The sequence below is a fragment of the Pseudophryne corroboree genome, chromosome 2 (genome assembly GCF_028390025.1).
Source record: "Pseudophryne corroboree isolate aPseCor3 chromosome 2, aPseCor3.hap2, whole genome shotgun sequence".
In the NCBI taxonomy this organism is placed as follows: Eukaryota; Metazoa; Chordata; class Amphibia; order Anura; family Myobatrachidae; genus Pseudophryne; species Pseudophryne corroboree.
This window is the reverse complement of record NC_086445.1, coordinates 1041189212-1041208144: the sequence shown is the minus strand read 5'-3', so window position 1 is coordinate 1041208144 and position 18933 is coordinate 1041189212. Positions and strand designations below refer to the sequence as shown.

General features: G+C 45.7%; 1 long non-coding RNA gene across 1 annotated transcript in view; it reads left to right on the top strand.

Moving 5' to 3' along the window:
- Positions 1 to 1076: 1076 nt before the first annotated feature.
- Positions 1077 to 18933, top strand: part of LOC134988502 (uncharacterized) — a 40886-nt gene continuing 23029 nt past the window's right edge. The window contains exon 1 of the long non-coding RNA XR_010193956.1: positions 1077 to 1729. This is a non-coding gene — a long non-coding RNA (uncharacterized LOC134988502). The remainder of the gene's footprint in view (positions 1730 to 18933) is intronic.

The following is an 18933-nucleotide window of genomic DNA, read 5'->3' as shown; positions in this document are numbered from 1 at the left end:
TTTAAGAATTTCTGATATCATCAGTTCTTGTCGTATCTCCCTCTGCTGTCTTCTGCGTGTGCTGGCTCCAGTATTCATTAGGCACAAACGTATTTCTCCAGTGGGCAAGGTGACTGTAATCACACCTTCTGCTATTTCTTCTGGAGACATTATGTTCACTGGGGAGTACCTGAAGAAGCTTGTAGTTCATATTGGCAGAAGAAGCATCATTCATTTGTCTTCTGGAACTTTTTCTGTCTTGTTCCTTATTATTTGCTTTAAACCCCGGAGCTTCTGTTGCTTTAAATCATGGAATTATCTCTGTAATCTTGCCAGGTAGTACTGACCACTTGTCAGATGTCTTTCTTTGTCCTTCTTAAAGCAGACTTCCTTTAGTCTCCAAACTTTCATGCGGCCTTCATATTGTTTCTCAACTTTTCTTTTTCCAATCACCTCTCTTTATGATTCATTCATTATTCTTCATACTTTGTCCTTTCTTTACTTGCATATTCTTTTTCACTGCTGCTGGCGTGTCATCTTCTTAGTCCAAGTCCACCCAGGCTGGTGTTTAACATAATGATGTTTATGCTGGGAGTTGTTGTTCCTCTTTGTCTTATTTTTCCTGTGAGAGATAGTCTTGTATAGCAGCTTGTATTTCAGGTTACATCTTTGCTTTCTTGCAGCGGTAGGGCTTAACCTCCCAATCCAGTCGTTGCAATGGCTTGATCTGTAAGTAAACGTAGAGGAATCTGGTTGTGCATGAAAACAGCTCTTGAAACCCTTGGGTCTCCTGTGGGTAAAGTCACTTTTATCGAACTGCCAGTGGTGACTGAGTACACTGTTGCCGACACAGGAGTTGCACACCTTCATATTCTATCATCTTGTGTGTCGTATAGTGACTTTATCATAGTAAGTTCTGATGGACTCAGTCTTTTCCTGTTTCAAGTCTGGGGCTGCTGGTGCTCTGAGTGTCTGTGCATGACACCATCTCTTAAGTCTTGTCATGTACATCTTTCCACTTTCAAACGTTGTTCTATTTTTCTCTGTCGGAACGTCCGTTATGGCTGGGCAATCATCTGTGATACCCTGAAACTGCAACCCAAATCAACTGTGGCACTACAGGTGCCAGCATGACTTTAATAAAAGTAAAATGTTTGCTGGAGTTGCATAAGCACTGTGCCAGCAGCCTACAGCTTGCAGCACAGAAGGAGTTAACAGCACAGCTCATAGCAATACAGATCAGTCTGCAAAATGCAAAGGGCATGACTCACCCTTTTGCAAACTAAGAGCGGGAAATCCCAGATAGAATGTGGTCCTGGGAATGCAAAGTTATAAAAGGGTTGTCCTGCAGCAGCCTGCAGAACAGTGAGCTGAGGAGAGTGAGCAGGCAGTGAGGAGACTGAGAGAACAGTGAGCTGAGGAGATCGGGGCAGAGGCGGTAAGACGGAGAAAGAAAGGACCGCGGTGTGAGGGGAACGAAGAGAGCGCGCCCACCCGCCAGACTCGCCGCTGCCTGCCACGGCCGGAGAAAAGGAACAACACCGCCGCGTGTACAAGAGAGGGAGGTGGCTCAGGTCACAGAGGCTTCCTGACACCTGCCCAACATCAAAGACGCCACGGCACAAGGGCTGGAGATCCGGAAGGGGGGAGATCGCGTGGGAAGAGGATTCCCCTAACAACAGTCATACGGGAGAGGCTGCAGTGACTGGGAGCACGGCTGCAGACAGCAGGAGCAACGAATATACCGCAGGTACTCTCACTTATCCCCAATATCCCAGCTATCCGGGTTACAGGAACCCCAAGTACAGAAGTACTGTACCTGGGTCTTCATAGATGTTTCCATGTAAAGTAGAGGGTTATCATTAACTGCCGCCTGTCAGAAAGGGGGACGCCCCTAACCCTAAACAGCTCCGTCAAAGACTCGCCCTATGTTATAGCGCCTCCTAACGGGTCCATGTTATGACCTTCACACTTATACTGCACCCGGTTGTTACAACACAGTTCAACAAAAGGTAACAGGACTGTGCAAACCCCTGTTCTTACTGTGCAAACCCCTGTTCTTACTGTGCAAGCCAGAACTGGTCTGTTTACTAGTTTATATCACTGGATGATAACTGACTTACCTTTCTGTGGATACAAATGCGGTTGGTACCGTGAGACATTACTGCTGTTCTGTATTATGGAGAAAGTGGTTTTGCATGCCTGTTTACAACTGTTTACCTTGCGTCCACTGACGCCTCCTTAGAAGTCCTCTGTTTCAGTATAAGCAGTCTATTAGAGAGACATTGGCCGCAAACGCACCTGGGGCGCAGGAACTGAACATTACGGTCCAGCATATAACGCCCCCCCCCCCCTCGTGGACAGTTTAGGGAGGGCTCCCGCGTTACTGCCAGGACATACTTTACCCTAATAGGACATTATTCTCCAAATGATTGGTAGTACGGGTGAAGTATTTGATTGTTTGATTTGGTCAAAGTTATACCTTCGAGGTGTTAAAACTGTGAATGTTGTTATAAGACAGGGAAAGACTCAGGTTATTGTAATAATGTTCAACCTATGCAACTGTGTTTAATGAAAATTGAGTTACAGCGGTGACTGATATCGTCAGACGGTTGTCACCGTCTCCATGTGTCGTGGTCCTTGAGCACATTGGGTTTGGGTTGCCCTTCCGGGGTTCTCCTGGTCCTTCTGCCCCAGCCTTACAGGTGAGGAGAAGAATAGACGCTGGCCAAGACATCATTGAAGAGTGGATACGGCCGATTACGAGACCGACAGAGTTTCAGGTACGAACCCTTTTATAGAGATATTACACATCTACTGCATCTGCTTTTAACATGGTGCTTACTGTTTGGGCAGTTGCTGGTCCTAGTATAGCCTCACACAACTGGTGGTAGTCGACCCATGCCGGTGTCCATATGGTTTGAATTCTTTCCATATAGGCATAAAATGCTGTTGGTTTTTTTTTTTGTTTGTTTTTTTTTTTCTAGGATCTGGGGACTCTGCAACTATATTTGCGAGGTCATTGCCATACCATGGTTTGTGGTGTTGGCTCTGTACGATGTATGGTTCGTTCGTCCTGGCTGCATTATCTGGGTTGCGTATTCTCTGTACTTGTGCTGGATACAGAGAAATAGGCAATGATGACCGTCTTTCAGTATTTCTAGTCGCATAGATATCTTGGCATGGCGGTTCATGGGGTGAAATCCAGTTTCCACAATTTGGGCAATGTTCATATCCTTCTGGAACGCAAAACTGACATACCGGACACAATCTTTCTGGAAAATATGTCAGTTTATTCTGTACATTATGCACCTGGGCATGAAAAGCTGTAGAGGCTGTGTCTTGACCCCTTGCTTCTCCTCTTCACCTGATTTGCACCCTTTCGCCTATAGTTCCTGATTGTGGACAATTGTTTACTGGACTCATAGCTTGATTCCAGGTGTCTACCACTCGTTTAAACATGAGGGGAACTTTAGCTGCCCAGTTTCTTTGGTTTGATCTTGTTGGGGTTTCTTGTGATAAAGTATCAGGACACTGGGGCATACTCTGTACACATAGCTCAGGTAAATCATTCGGGTTTTCAACCACAGATCCTTCCAAGATAGGGCTGATTATTCGCCACACTTTTCCTGGTTCATCTCTTTTCAATTTCACTGTTAGTGAGCTTGCAGATGATTCAATTCTGTTCATACTAGGGGTACCTGGGTGTGCATGCATGTCTGGGTATAGGGGTGGGGTATAGTGTGGAGGTGCTGTTGCTGGACTAGGTCTCAGTGGTCATTAATTCACTTGGTACCTCTTGCTGCTTTAAAATTGTTCGGCTTGCTCCCGAGTCTATAATGCATTAATATTAGTGACCTGTTGGCAGTACAAGGGTCACTTGATCATTTTCTTGTTCAGATGGTGTTTTGGCAGGGAGGTACCTCGGGAAGCCACTTCTTCATGCTTTAGGTTTTTCTTGCTGGTTTTCACACCATTCCTTGTATTTTCTGCAATTCTTCTTGAAATGTCCTTTTTGCTTGCAGAAATAACACTTTCTGTCATCTTGCTTGGTTCCTTCTTTTGAGTTCCTTCCTGTGGCCCCTTGCGTTGGGTTTCTGATTTTCCACTTGCTTTGTTCCTGGACAACGTGAACTGTTACCTTCGGTATGGCATTCTTTTCTTTGGCTTTTCTTATTTTTTCATTTTCTCTTTCTTGTGCTACAGTGATCCAGATGGATACTTGATCTCTACAATTATGCTTAATTATCCAACTCTTGTTACAGGAGGCAAATTTTTCCCATTTCTCAAAGTCTAGTGTCCCTTCTGACGGAAAGCCTGCTCTTTTGAAAATTTTACTTATTCCTTTCAAAGCTTTCCTCCCCTCCCTGTTACTAACAATATCCACGGGTTTGTCGGGCCCTGACATCTTTACAGACCGCGCTCCCATGCCTGGGTGAACGTGCGCGGAACCCCTCCTGATGTGGTATTTTAGCAACCCCTTTTGAGGGACTTAAAATCTCCTTTTAGAGCTTTCCTCCCCTCCCTGTTACTAACAATATCCACGGGTTTGAACCCATTCTGTTGTGGTATTTTAGCAACCCCTTTTGAGGGACTTAAAATCTCCTTTTAGAGCTTTCCTCCCCTCCCTGTTACTAACAATATCCACGGGTTTGAACCCATTCTGTTGTGGTATTTTAGCAACCCCTTTTGAGGGACTTAAAATCTCCTTTTAGAGCTTTCCTCCCCTCCCTGGCTGTTACTAACAATATCCACGGGTTTGAACCCATCCTGTTGTGGTATTTTAGCAACCCCTTTTGAGGGACTTAAAATCTCCTTTTAGAGCTTTCCTCCCCTCCCTGTTACTAACAATATCCACGGGTTTGAACCCATTCTGTTGTGGTATTTTAGCAACCCCTTTTGAGGGACTTAAAATCTCCTTTTAGAGCTTTATTCCCCTCCCTGTTACTAACAATATCCACGGGTTTGAACCCATCCTGATGTGGTATTTTAGCAACCCCTTATGAGGGAATTAAAATCTCCTTGTGAGACGCTGACTCTGAAGAATCTCTTCTATCCTTGTACCTAAAAAGCTCCTTAAATCCGTCTGTGGACAAATGACTGGGGTTGTAGTGTTGCCCCTTCCTCCCTGTGTTGGTGGAAAATCTGTTAGTACTGCTCCCCAAGTGAGACCTGCATAATAGATTATTTCTTCTGGATCACTGAGATGCGTCCCTAATATTATTGTTAAGTCACTCCAAAGGTCTATCCCTCTGCCTATATAGACTCCTGCTTGTACCAGTATCCCTGTTGTTCCTTGTGTTCTTGGTAAACTCCCCACTATTCTTGGAATACGTTCACCTTGTGTCTCTTTCAGACAGTAGCTGTTCTTTATTACTGACCCAATCCTACCCCTTAACTGTCTTGCATAGGGACATACAATATATACAGTACAATGTGTGCAGGAGAATCTAGTTACTGACACTGGTTTCATTATTCAGCAGACACCCGACTCCCCCCCCACCTTTTCAAAAGCATATTGACAGAGTACATACAACAGTGCAAGGATACAAAAACAAGGATGACAGTAAATGCTATATCTGTTATCTGTGTGCACGGCAGCTGTTTGAGGCTGCACGGGCAAATGGGTCTTAGACCTGGGATTATGTGGTTCCTAGGCCAATAGGTTATGATGTTAGATCAATCATTCTTAATGTAATGTTCCAACAATTCCTTTTTTTAAAATGACAACCTATTTTACAATAAAATTAATCATCATATTCCACATAACCAAATGAGACTTCAGTGCTTGTAATTGCCACCAATCTCGGTGCTACGGACCCTTTGTATTTTCTTAACACAACAACACAGGTACAAGATTTGCATATACCTCTTTGGTTATTTATCAATTCAAACTGTTTATCAGCATTAGAATACACCTTGGCCATACGCCACCTTTTAAAAATGTAACATTTTTCTGGATATTTGATTAATTCCCCCTGTACACTTGTGACAAATTAGCTGAAGATATTTACCCACAATTCAACAATATAACATAAATGTATGGTACCTTAAAAAATTTCTTCTGACTGACACTGGGCTCTTTAAGATATTCTCTGACCTTCCCGACTGGACTTCCGCAGATTCATTCAAGAAATGCTGATTCAAATGAGCAGGTAGAAATCTACACATTAAATCTCACTTACCGTTTTTTTTTTATCACAACCTGCTACACACTGATCACTAAACACTGATATCACACACCTGATACACACTGATCACTATACACAGGTCACACTGATATCACACATCTGCTACACACTGATCACTATACACATGTCACACTGATATCACAAACCTGCTACACACTGATCACTAAACACTGATATCACACACCTGATACACACTGATCACTATACACAGGTCACACTGATATCACACATCTGCTACACACTGATCACTATACGCAGGTCACACTGATATCACACACCTGATACACACTGATCACTATACACAGGTCACACTGATACCACACACCAAATACGCAGTGATCACTATACACAGGTCACACTGATATCACACACCTGATACACACTGATCACTATACACAGGCCACACTGATATCACACACCTGATACACATTGATATCACACACCTGATACACACTGATCACTATACACAGGTCACACTGATATCACACACCTGCTACATATTGATCACTATACACATGTCACACTGATATTACAAACCTGCTACACACTGATCACTATACATAGGTCACACTGATACCACACACCAAATACGCAGTGATCACTATACACAGGTCACACTGATATCACACACCTGATACAAAGTGATCACTATATACAGGTCACACCGATATCACACACCTGTAACACAGTGATCACTATACACAGGCCACACTGATATCACACACCTGATACACACTGATCACTATACACAGGTCACACTGATATCACACACCTGATACACACTGATCACTATACACAGGTCACACTGATATCACACACCTGATACACACTGATCACTATACACAGGTCACACTGATATCACACACCTAATACACATTGATCACTATACACAGGTCACACTGATATCACACACCACCTACAGACTGATCACAATTCACAATTCACACTGATATCACACACACCTGTTACACAGTGATCACTATACACAGGCCACACTGATATCACTCACCTGACACACATTGATCCCTATACACAGGTCACACTGATATTAGTGTTCACTCTAGGCTGTTTTAGCAGGGCGCCGCGCCCTGCCCGTTTTTTAGCAGGCAAAACCCGCCCTGCCCCTTTTGCGGTGCCCTGCTAGAACAGCCGCCCGCTTCCTGTCCTCCCGGCGTGTATAGATGCCAAGCGCATGTGCGCGGCATCCATTCACGCATTGGGAGAGGGCTGGAGGAAGCCCAGCACCGACGGAGGTGCTGGGCACGCCCCCAACAATGACGTCACCGGCCACAGATGCTCTCTATAGTAGCGTCTGTGGGCCGCACCGCCCCCTAAAATGACGTAGGTGTGGCCACGCCCCCTAATTTGAGTGGCCGCGCCCCCATTTCGGGCGCGCGCGCATGTGCCCCCGGAGTCCGGCGCCCTGACCCTTTTCACTCCTAGAGTGAACACTATGATATCACGTACCTGATACACAGTGATCACTATACACAGGTCACACTGATATCACACACCTGATACACACTGATCACTATACACAGGTCACACTGATATCACACACCTGTTACACAGTGATCACTATACGCAGGTCACACTGATATCACACACCTGTTACACACTGATCACTATACGCAGGTCACACTGATATCACACACCTGATACACACTGATCCCTCTACACACGTCACACTGATATCACACACCTGATACACACAGATCCCTATACACAGGTCACAATGATACCACACACCAAATACGCAGTGATCACTATACACAGGTCACACTGATATCACACACCTGATGCACAGTGATCACTATACGCAGGTCACACTGATATCACACACCTGATACACAGTGATCACTATACACAGGTCACACTGATATCACACACCTGATACATATTGATCACTATACGCAGGTCACACTGATATCACACACCTGCTATACACTGATCACTATATGCAGGTCACACTGATATCACACACCTGATACACAGTGATCACTATACGCAGGTCACACTGATATCACACACCTGGTACACAGTGATCACTATACGCAGGTCACACTGATATCACACACCTAATACACACTGATCCCTATACACAGGTCACACTGATACCACACGCCTGATACACAGTGATCACTATACACAGGTCACACTGATATCACACACCTGTTACACACGGATCACTATACACGTCACACTGATATCACACACCTGATACACACTGATCACTATACACAGGTCACACTGATATCACACACCTGATACACACTGGTCACTATACACAGGTCACACTGATACCACACACCTGATACACACTGATCCCTATACACAGTTCACACCGATATCACACAGCTGCTACACTCTGATCACTATACACAGGTCACACTGATATCACACACCTCCTACACACTGATCACTATACACAGGTCACACTGATATCACACACCTGCTACAGACTGATCACTGTACACAGGTCACACTGATATCACACAAACCTGTAATACAGTAATCACTATACACAGGTCACACTGATATCACACACCTGATACACACTGGTCACTATACGCAGGTCACACTGATATCACACACCTCCTACAGACTGATCACTGTACACAGGTCACACTGATATCACACAAACCTGTAATACAGTAATCACTATACACAGGTCACACTGATATCACACACCTGATACACAGTGATCACTATACACAGGTCACACTGATATCACACAAACCTGTAATACAGTGATCACTATACACAGGTCACACTGATATCACACACCTGATACACACTGGTCACTATACGCAGGTCACACTGATATCACACACCTCCTACAGACTGATCACTGTACACAGGTCACACTGATATCACACAAACCTGTAATACAGTAATCACTATACACAGGTCACACTGATATCACACACCTGATACACAGTGATCACTATACACAGGTCACACTGATATCACACACCTCCTACAGACTGATCACTGTACACAGGTCACACTGATATCACACACCTGATACACAGTGATCACTATACACAGGTCACACTGATATCACACACCTCCTACAGACTGATCACTGTACACAGGTCACACTGATATCACACACCTGATACACAGTGATCACTATACACAGGTCACACTGATATCACACACCTGATACACACTGGTCACTATACGCAGGTCACACTGATATCACACACCTGATACACAGTGATCACTATACACAGGTCACACTGATATCACACACCTGATACACAGTGATCACTATACACAGGTCACACTGATATCACACACCTGATACACACTGGTCACTATACACAGGTCACATTGACATCACACACCTGATACACACTGATCACTATACACAGGTCACACTGATATCACACACCTGCTATACACTGATCACTATACACAGGTCACACTGATATCACACACCTGATACACACTGATCACTATACACAGGTCACACTGATATCACACACCTGATACACAGTGATCACTATACACAGGTCACACTGATATCACACACCTGATACACACTGGTCACTATACACAGGTCACATTGACATCACAAACCTGTAATACACTGATCACTATACATAGGTCACACTGATATCACACACCTGCTATACACTGATCACTATACGCAGGTAACACTGATATCACACACACCTTCTACACACTGGTCACCATACACAGGTCACACTGACATTACACACCTGATACACAGTGATCACTATACACAGGTCACACTGATACCACACACCTGATACACACTGATCACTATACACAGGTCATACTGATATCACACACCTGATACACACTGATCACTATACACAGGTCACACTGATATCACACACCTGATACACACTGAGCACTATACAAAGGTCACACCGATATCACACACCTGATACACACTGATCACTATACACAGGTCACACTGATATCACACACCTGATACACACTGAGCACTATACAAAGGTCACACCGATATCACACACCTGATACACACTGATCACTATACCCAGGTCACACTGATATCACACACACCTTCTACACACTGGTCACTATACACAGGTCACACTGATATCACACACCTGATACACACTGATCCCTCTACACACGTCACACTGATATCACACACCTGATACACACAGATCCCTATACACAGGTCACAATGATACCACACACCAAATACGCAGTGATCACTATACACAGGTCACACTGATATCACACACCTGATGCACAGTGATCACTATACGCAGGTCACACTGATATCACACACCTGATACACAGTGATCACTATACACAGGTCACACTGATATCACACACCTGATACATATTGATCACTATACGCAGGTCACACTGATATCACACACCTGCTATACACTGATCACTATATGCAGGTCACACTGATATCACACACCTGATACACAGTGATCACTATACGCAGGTCACACTGATATCACACACCTGGTACACAGTGATCACTATATGCAGGTCACACTGATATCACACACCTAATACACACTGATCCCTATACACAGGTCACACTGATACCACACGCCTGATACACAGTGATCACTATACACAGGTCACACTGATATCACACACCTGTTACACACGGATCACTATACACGTCACACTGATATCACACACCTGATACACACTGATCACTATACACAGGTCACACTGATATCACACACCTGATACACACTGGTCACTATACACAGGTCACACTGATACCACACACCTGATACATACTGATCACTATACACAGTTCACACCGATATCACACAGCTGCTACACTCTGATCACTATACACAGGTCACACTGATATTACACACCTCCTACACACTGATCACTATACACAGGTCACACCGATATCACACAGCTGCTACACTCTGATCACTATACACAGGTCACACTGATATTACACACCTCCTACACACTGATCACTATACACAGGTCACACTGATATCACACACCTGCTACAGACTGATCACTGTACACAGGTCACACTGATATCACACACCTGATACACAGTGATCACTATACATACACAGGTCACACTGATATCACACACCTGATACACAGTGATCACTATACACAGGTCACACTGATATCACACACCTCCTACAGACTGATCACTGTACACAGGTCACACTGATATCACACAAACCTGTAATACAGTAATCACTATACACAGGTCACACTGATATCACACACCTGATACACACTGATCCCTATACACAGTTCACACCGATATCACACAGCTGCTACACTCTGATCACTATACACAGGTCACACTGATATTACACACCTCCTACACACTGATCACTATACACAGGTCACACTGATATCACACACCTGCTACAGACTGATCACTGTACACAGGTCACACTGATATCACACAAACCTGTAATACAGTAATCACTATACACAGGTCACACTGATATCACACACCTGATACACAGTGATCACTATACACAGGTCACACTGATATCATACACCTCCTACAGACTGATCACTGTACACAGGTCACACTGATATCACACACCTGATACACAGTGATCACTATACATACACAGGTCACACTGATATCACACACCTGATACACACTGGTCACTATACGCAGGTCACACTGATATCACACACCTCCTACAGACTGATCACTGTACACAGGTCACACTGATATCACACAAACCTGTAATACAGTAATCACTATACACAGGTCACACTGATATCACACACCTGATACACAGTGATCACTATACACAGGTCACACTGATATCACACACCTCCTACAGACTGATCACTGTACACAGGTCACACTGATATCACACACCTGATACACAGTGATCACTATACACAGGTCACACTGATATCACACACCTCCTACAGACTGATCACTGTACACAGGTCACACTGATATCACACACCTGATACACAGTGACCATTATACACAGGTCACACTGATATCACACACCTGATACACACTGGTCACTATACGCAGGTCACACTGATATCACACACCTGATACACAGTGATCACTATACACAGGTCACACTGATATCACACACCTGATACACAGTGATCACTATACACAGGTCACACTGATATCACACACCTGATACACACTGGTCACTATACACAGGTCACATTGACATCACACACCTGATACACACTGATCACTATACACAGGTCACACTGATATCACACACCTGCTATACACTGATCACTATACGCAGGTCACACTGATATCACACAAACCTGTAATACACTGATCACTATACACAGGTCACACTGATATCACACACCTGCTATACACTGATCACTATACGCAGGTAACACTGATATCACACACACCTTCTACACACTGGTCACCATACACAGGTCACACTGACATTACACACCTGATACACAGTGATCACTATACACAGGTCACACTGATACCACACACCTGATACACACTGATCACTATACACAGGTCACACTGATATCACACACCTGATACACACTGATCACTATACACAGGTCACACTGATATCACACACCTGATACACACTGAGCACTATACAAAGGTCACACCGATATCACACACCTGATACACACTGATCACTATACACAGGTCACACTGATATCACACACCTGATACACACTGAGCACTATACAAAGGTCACACCGATATCACACACCTGATACACACTGATCACTATACCCAGGTCACACTGATATCACACACACCTTCTACACACTGGTCACTATACACAGGTCACACTGATATCACACACCTGATACACACTGAGCACTATACAAAGGTCACACCGATATCACACACCTGATACATACTGATCACTATACACAGGTCACACTGACATCACACGCCTGATACACACTGATCACTATACACAGGTCACACCGATATCACACAGCTGCTACACACTGATTACTATACACAGGTCACACTGATATCACACACCTCCTACAGACTGATCACTGTACACAGGTCACACTGATATCACACACCTGATACACACTGATCACTATACACAGGTCACACTGATATCACACACCTGCTACACACTGATCACTATACACATGTCACACTGATATCACAAACCTGCTACACACTGATCACTATACACAGATATCACACACCTGATACACACTGATCACTATACACAGGTCACACTGATATCACACACCTGATACACAGTGATCACTATACACAGGTCACACTGATATCACACACCTCCTACAGACTGATCACTGTACACAGGTCACACTGATATCACACACCTGATACACAGTGATCACTATACATACACAGGTCACACTGATATCACACACCTGATACACACTGGTCACTATACGCAGGTCACACTGATATCACACACCTCCTACAGACTGATCACTGTACACAGGTCACACTGATATCACACACCTGATACACAGTGATCACTATACACAGGTCACACTGATATCACACACCTCCTACAGACTGATCACTGTACACAGGTCACACTGATATCACACACCTGATACACAGTGATCATTATACACAGGTCACACTGATATCACACACCTGATACACACTGGTCACTATACGCAGGTCACACTGATATCACACACCTGATACACAGTGATCACTATACACAGGTCACACTGATATCACACACCTGATACACAGTGATCACTATACACAGGTCACACTGATATCACACACCTGATACACACTGGTCACTATACACAGGTCACATTGACATCACACACCTGATACACACTGATCACTATACACAGGTCACACTGATATCACACACCTGCTATACACTGATCACTATACGCAGGTCACACTGATATCACACAAACCTGTAATACACTGATCACTATACACAGGTCACACTGATATCACACACCTGCTATACACTGATCACTATACGCAGGTAACACTGATATCACACACACCTTCTACACACTGGTCACCATACACAGGTCACACTGACATTACACACCTGATACACAGTGATCACTATACACAGGTCACACTGATACCACACACCTGATACACACTGATCACTATACACAGGTCACACTGATATCACACACCTGATACACACTGATCACTATACAAAGGTCACACCGATATCACACACCTGATACACACTGATCACTATACACAGGTCACACTGATATCACACACCTGATACACACTGAGCACTATACAAAGGTCACACCGATATCACACACCTGATACACACTGATCACTATACACAGGTCACACTGATATCACACACCTGATACACACTGAGCACTATACAAAGGTCACACCGATATCACACACCTGATACACACTGATCACTATACCCAGGTCACACTGATATCACACACACCTTCTACACACTGGTCACTATACACAGGTCACACTGATATCACACACCTGATACACACTGAGCACTATACAAAGGTCACACCGATATCACACACCTGATACATTCTGATCACTATACACAGGTCACACTGACATCACACGCCTGATACACACTGATCACTATACACAGGTCACACCGATATCACACAGCTGATACACACTGATCACTATACACAGGTCACCACACTGATATCACACACCTGCTACACACTGATTACTATACACAGGTCACACTGATATCACACACCTCCTACAGACTGATCACTGTACACAGGTCACACTGATATCACACACCTGATACACACTGATCACTATACACAGGTCACACTGATATCACACACCTGCTACACACTGATCACTATACACATGTCACACTGATATCACAAACCTGCTACACACTGATCACTATACACAGATATCACACACCTGATACACACTGATCACTATACACAGGTCACACTGATATCACACACCTGATACACACTGATCACTATACACAGGTCACACTGATATCACACACCTGATACACAATGATCACTATACGCAGATAACCCTGACTGTCCCCTTCTCACAGATTATTATTATTATTATTACATTTTATTTATAAGGCGCCACATGTGTTTCGCAGCGCCGTACAAAGGACAGTACAGGGGACAAAACATTGCATTACAGTAAATAAATAACAGAAATAGAGTACAGGTAACAGAGCACCACACATTCTCAAGACATAGTACAGCTAAGATGCAAGTATTGAGGGAGTGATCATCGTACTACTAGAGGCTGGTGGCCATAGATGGAGATGAGCCTTTACTAGCAGGATAAAGATGGTCGTTGAGTAGGGGAGAGCTGTGAGTGAAATTTGTTGAGACGAGGGCTTAGATAACAAGAGGAAAGAGGGCCCTGCTCTGAAGAGCTAACAATCTAATGGGGAGGGGCGACAGACAGATGACAAGAGGTGCAGGCAAGTGGGAGGTAGCCTGATGGCAGTATGCAGGCAAAGCTGAGATGTTCACGACATGAGGCAGGGGGGTGGAGGCGCGGCTTCAGCACTAGGTTATGCATCGTGAGGGTACGCTTTGATGAATAGGTGGGTTTTTAGTGCCCGTTTGAAGCTTTGCAAGGTCGGGGAGAGTCTAATGGAGCAGGGGAGTGCGTTCCACTGAAGGGGTGCAGCACAGGCAAATTCCTAAAGTCGTGCATGGGAAGCAGTGACCAGGGCGGTGGAGAGGCGACGGTCATCAGCTGACCGTAGGGGGCGGGAGGGAGTATGAAGGGAAAGGAGGTTGGAGATGTAGGGAGCAGTGGAATTAGAGATGGCCTTGTATGTGAGGGTGAGGAGTTTGAAGAGGATTCTGTAGGGGAATGGGAGCCAGTGCAGGTATTGGGGAAGGGGAGTGGCAGATGTGGTGCGGCGGGAGAGGAAGATGAGCCTAGATGCGGAGTTCAGGACAGATTGGAGGGGAGCAAGATGGGAGCAAGCGAGGCCAGTGAGGAGGACATTGCAGTAGTCAAGTCGTGAGATGACCAGTGAGTGGATGATGAGTTTAGTTGCACTCTGGGAGAGATATGGCCTGATACGAGCAATGTTGCGTAGCTGAAAATGACAGGATTGTGCCAGAGCTTGGATGTGAGGTGCAAAGGAGAGGGAGGAGTCAAGAGTGACGCCCAGGGAGTGGAGTTGGGGAACGGGGGAGATGGTGGTGTTGTCAACAATGATGGAGATATTGGTCGGGGGTGTTGCTCTGGATGGGGGGGGGGGAGATGATGAGTTCCGTTTTGTCCATGTTGAGCTTTAGAGAGCGTTCAGACATCCAGGAGGAGATTGCAGAGAGGCAGTTGGAAACCTGAGAGAGGACAGAGGGGGACAGATCAGGAGAGGTAGAGTTGTGTGTCATCAGCATAGAGGTGGTATTGAAGGCCAAATGAATTAATGAGCGCACCCAGGGAAGAGGTATACAAGGAGAACAGAAGGGGTCCAAGGACAGAACCCTGAGGGACACCAACAGGAAGGATGGAAGGGTGTGAGGTGGTGCTGGAGGCAGACACAGAGAAGGAGCGGTTAGTGAGGTAAAAAGAAAACCAGTCAAGGACAGTGCTAGAGAGGCCAGCGTTTTGGAGTGTGCCGAGGAGGAGAGGATGATCTACGGTGTCAAAGGCAGCAGAGAGGTCCAGAAGGATGAGCAGAGAGAAGTGGCCCCTGGATTTGGCCGAAAGCAGGTCATTGGTGACTTTCACCAGGGCAGTCTCAGTTGAGTGGAGTGGGTGAAAGCCAGATTGTAGTGGATCGAGGATGGAGTTGTCAGAGAGGTAGCTTGTGAGACGGCTGTAGACTAGTCGTTCAAGTAATTTGGAGGCGAAAGGGAGAAGAAAGATGGGGCGGTAGTTAGTGGGTGATGAGGGGTCGAGGTTGGGTTTTTTGAGAATAGGTGAGACCAGAGCATGTTTGAATGGTGAGGGGAAGATGCCTGTGGAGAGGGATAGGTTAAAGAGGTGAGCAAGGTGGGAGCAGGCAGTGGGGGAGAGGGAGCGGAGAAGACGGAAGGGAAGGGGGTCCAGGGGGCAGGTGGTGAGAGGGGAGGATAAGATGAGGGAGTGGACTTCCTTTTCTGAAGTGGGATGGAAGGAGGACAGGGTGGGATAGATGGAGGGGAGGGATAAAGGGGGCAGGGGGTAGCAGAGGGGTGACGGCGGGAGATGTCGTGTTGGATATCCTCAATTTTGGAGATGAAGGAGGCAAAGTCAGTGGCAGTGAGGGAGGATGGGAGGGGGGGAGGAGGGGGGCGAAGGAGAGTGTTGAAAGTTTCAAAGAGACGGCGTGGACAGGAGGACTGAGAAGAGATGAGTGCTTGGAAAAAGGATTGCTTGGCGAGGGAAAGAGCAGAGCTGTAGGAGGAGAGAATAAACTTGAAATGGAGGAAGTCCGGCAGAGAGTGAGATCTCCTCCAGGAGCGTTCAGCGGAGCGTGAGCATTCTTGTAAGAAACGTGTTAGTTTGGTGTGCCAGGGTTGGGGTTTGGAGCGGCGGAGGGGGACAGAGGAGAGGGGGGCCACAGAGTCGAGAGCAGCGTTTAGGGAAGAGTTATAGAAGGTGGCTGCCTGGTTGGGACAAGTCATAGTGGAAAGAGGAGAGAGGAAAGTCTCGAGGGAGGACATGAAAGTGGGGTTGAGAGACCCGAGATTGCATCTGGTGGTGGTGGGTCTGGGCGTGGAGAGGAGGAGGGAGGATGAGAGGGTGAAAGAAAGCAGATGGTGGTCAGAGAGAGGGAAGGAAGAGTTTGAGAAATCAGAGAGATCACATCGGTGGGTGAAGACAAGGTCGAGGGAGTGGCCGAGATTGTGAGTAGGGGTGGAGGTCCATTGAGAAAGTCCAAAGGAGGTGGAAAGAGTGAGAAGATTAGTGGAAGCGGCATTAGTGATGTTAATAGGGATGTTAGTCTCCGAGGATGACAGAGGAGAGGTCAGAGGAGAGAAAGTGGGGAAGCCAGGCAGCAAAGTTGTCAAGGAAAGGTGAACAGTGGCCAGGGGGGCGGTAGATCACTGCCACAAGGAGGTGAATGGGGTAGAAGAGGCGGATAGTGTGGACCTCGAAGGTGGAGAAGGTGAGAGAGGGCTCAGGTGGGATGACACGAAAGGTGCAGTTAGGGGAGAGAAGGGCGCCCACGCCTCCACCCTGGCGACCATCAGTTCTGACTGTGTGGCTGAAGGAGAGTCCTCCGTAGGAGAGGGCAGCAGGGGAGGTGGTGTCAGAGAAGGAGAGCCAGGTTTCAGTGATGGCGAGAAGGTGAAAAGAGTGGGAGATGAAGAGGTCGTGGATAGTTGGCAGCTTGTGGCAGATTGATCTAGCCTTCCAGAGTGCACAGGAGAAAGGAAGGGAGGGGATAGGGGAGATAGGGATTAGGTTGGCTGGGTTCTGAGTATTTCGGGGGTTAGACCTGGCAGTGAGGATTGGTATGTGACAGGATCGAGGAGCCATCATTTGGTACAGTAGTGTTCAGGGGAATAGAATGGTGTAGGTGTAATATAGAATGAACAAGGAGAATGCGGGGTGTAATGTAAGCAAAAGACAGTGCAAACAGAATTTAAAGAAATAATGTTAGGAACAGAAAGGCTGAGATGGATACACAGTGGTTGTAGATTGTGTAAATGAGAGTGTGAGCAATGTGTGAAAGCAGCAGGGCTGCTACTTAATCAGACAGGTTGGTCAGTGTCCAGGCTGTGCAGGCTGCAGGCATTTCTGGTAGTGGTATGGGTAACTCACTGTAGTCTGTTGTTTGCTGTTCTTTAGTGGAGGTGGGGGAGATAGTCTGCTGTCCCTCTGTTT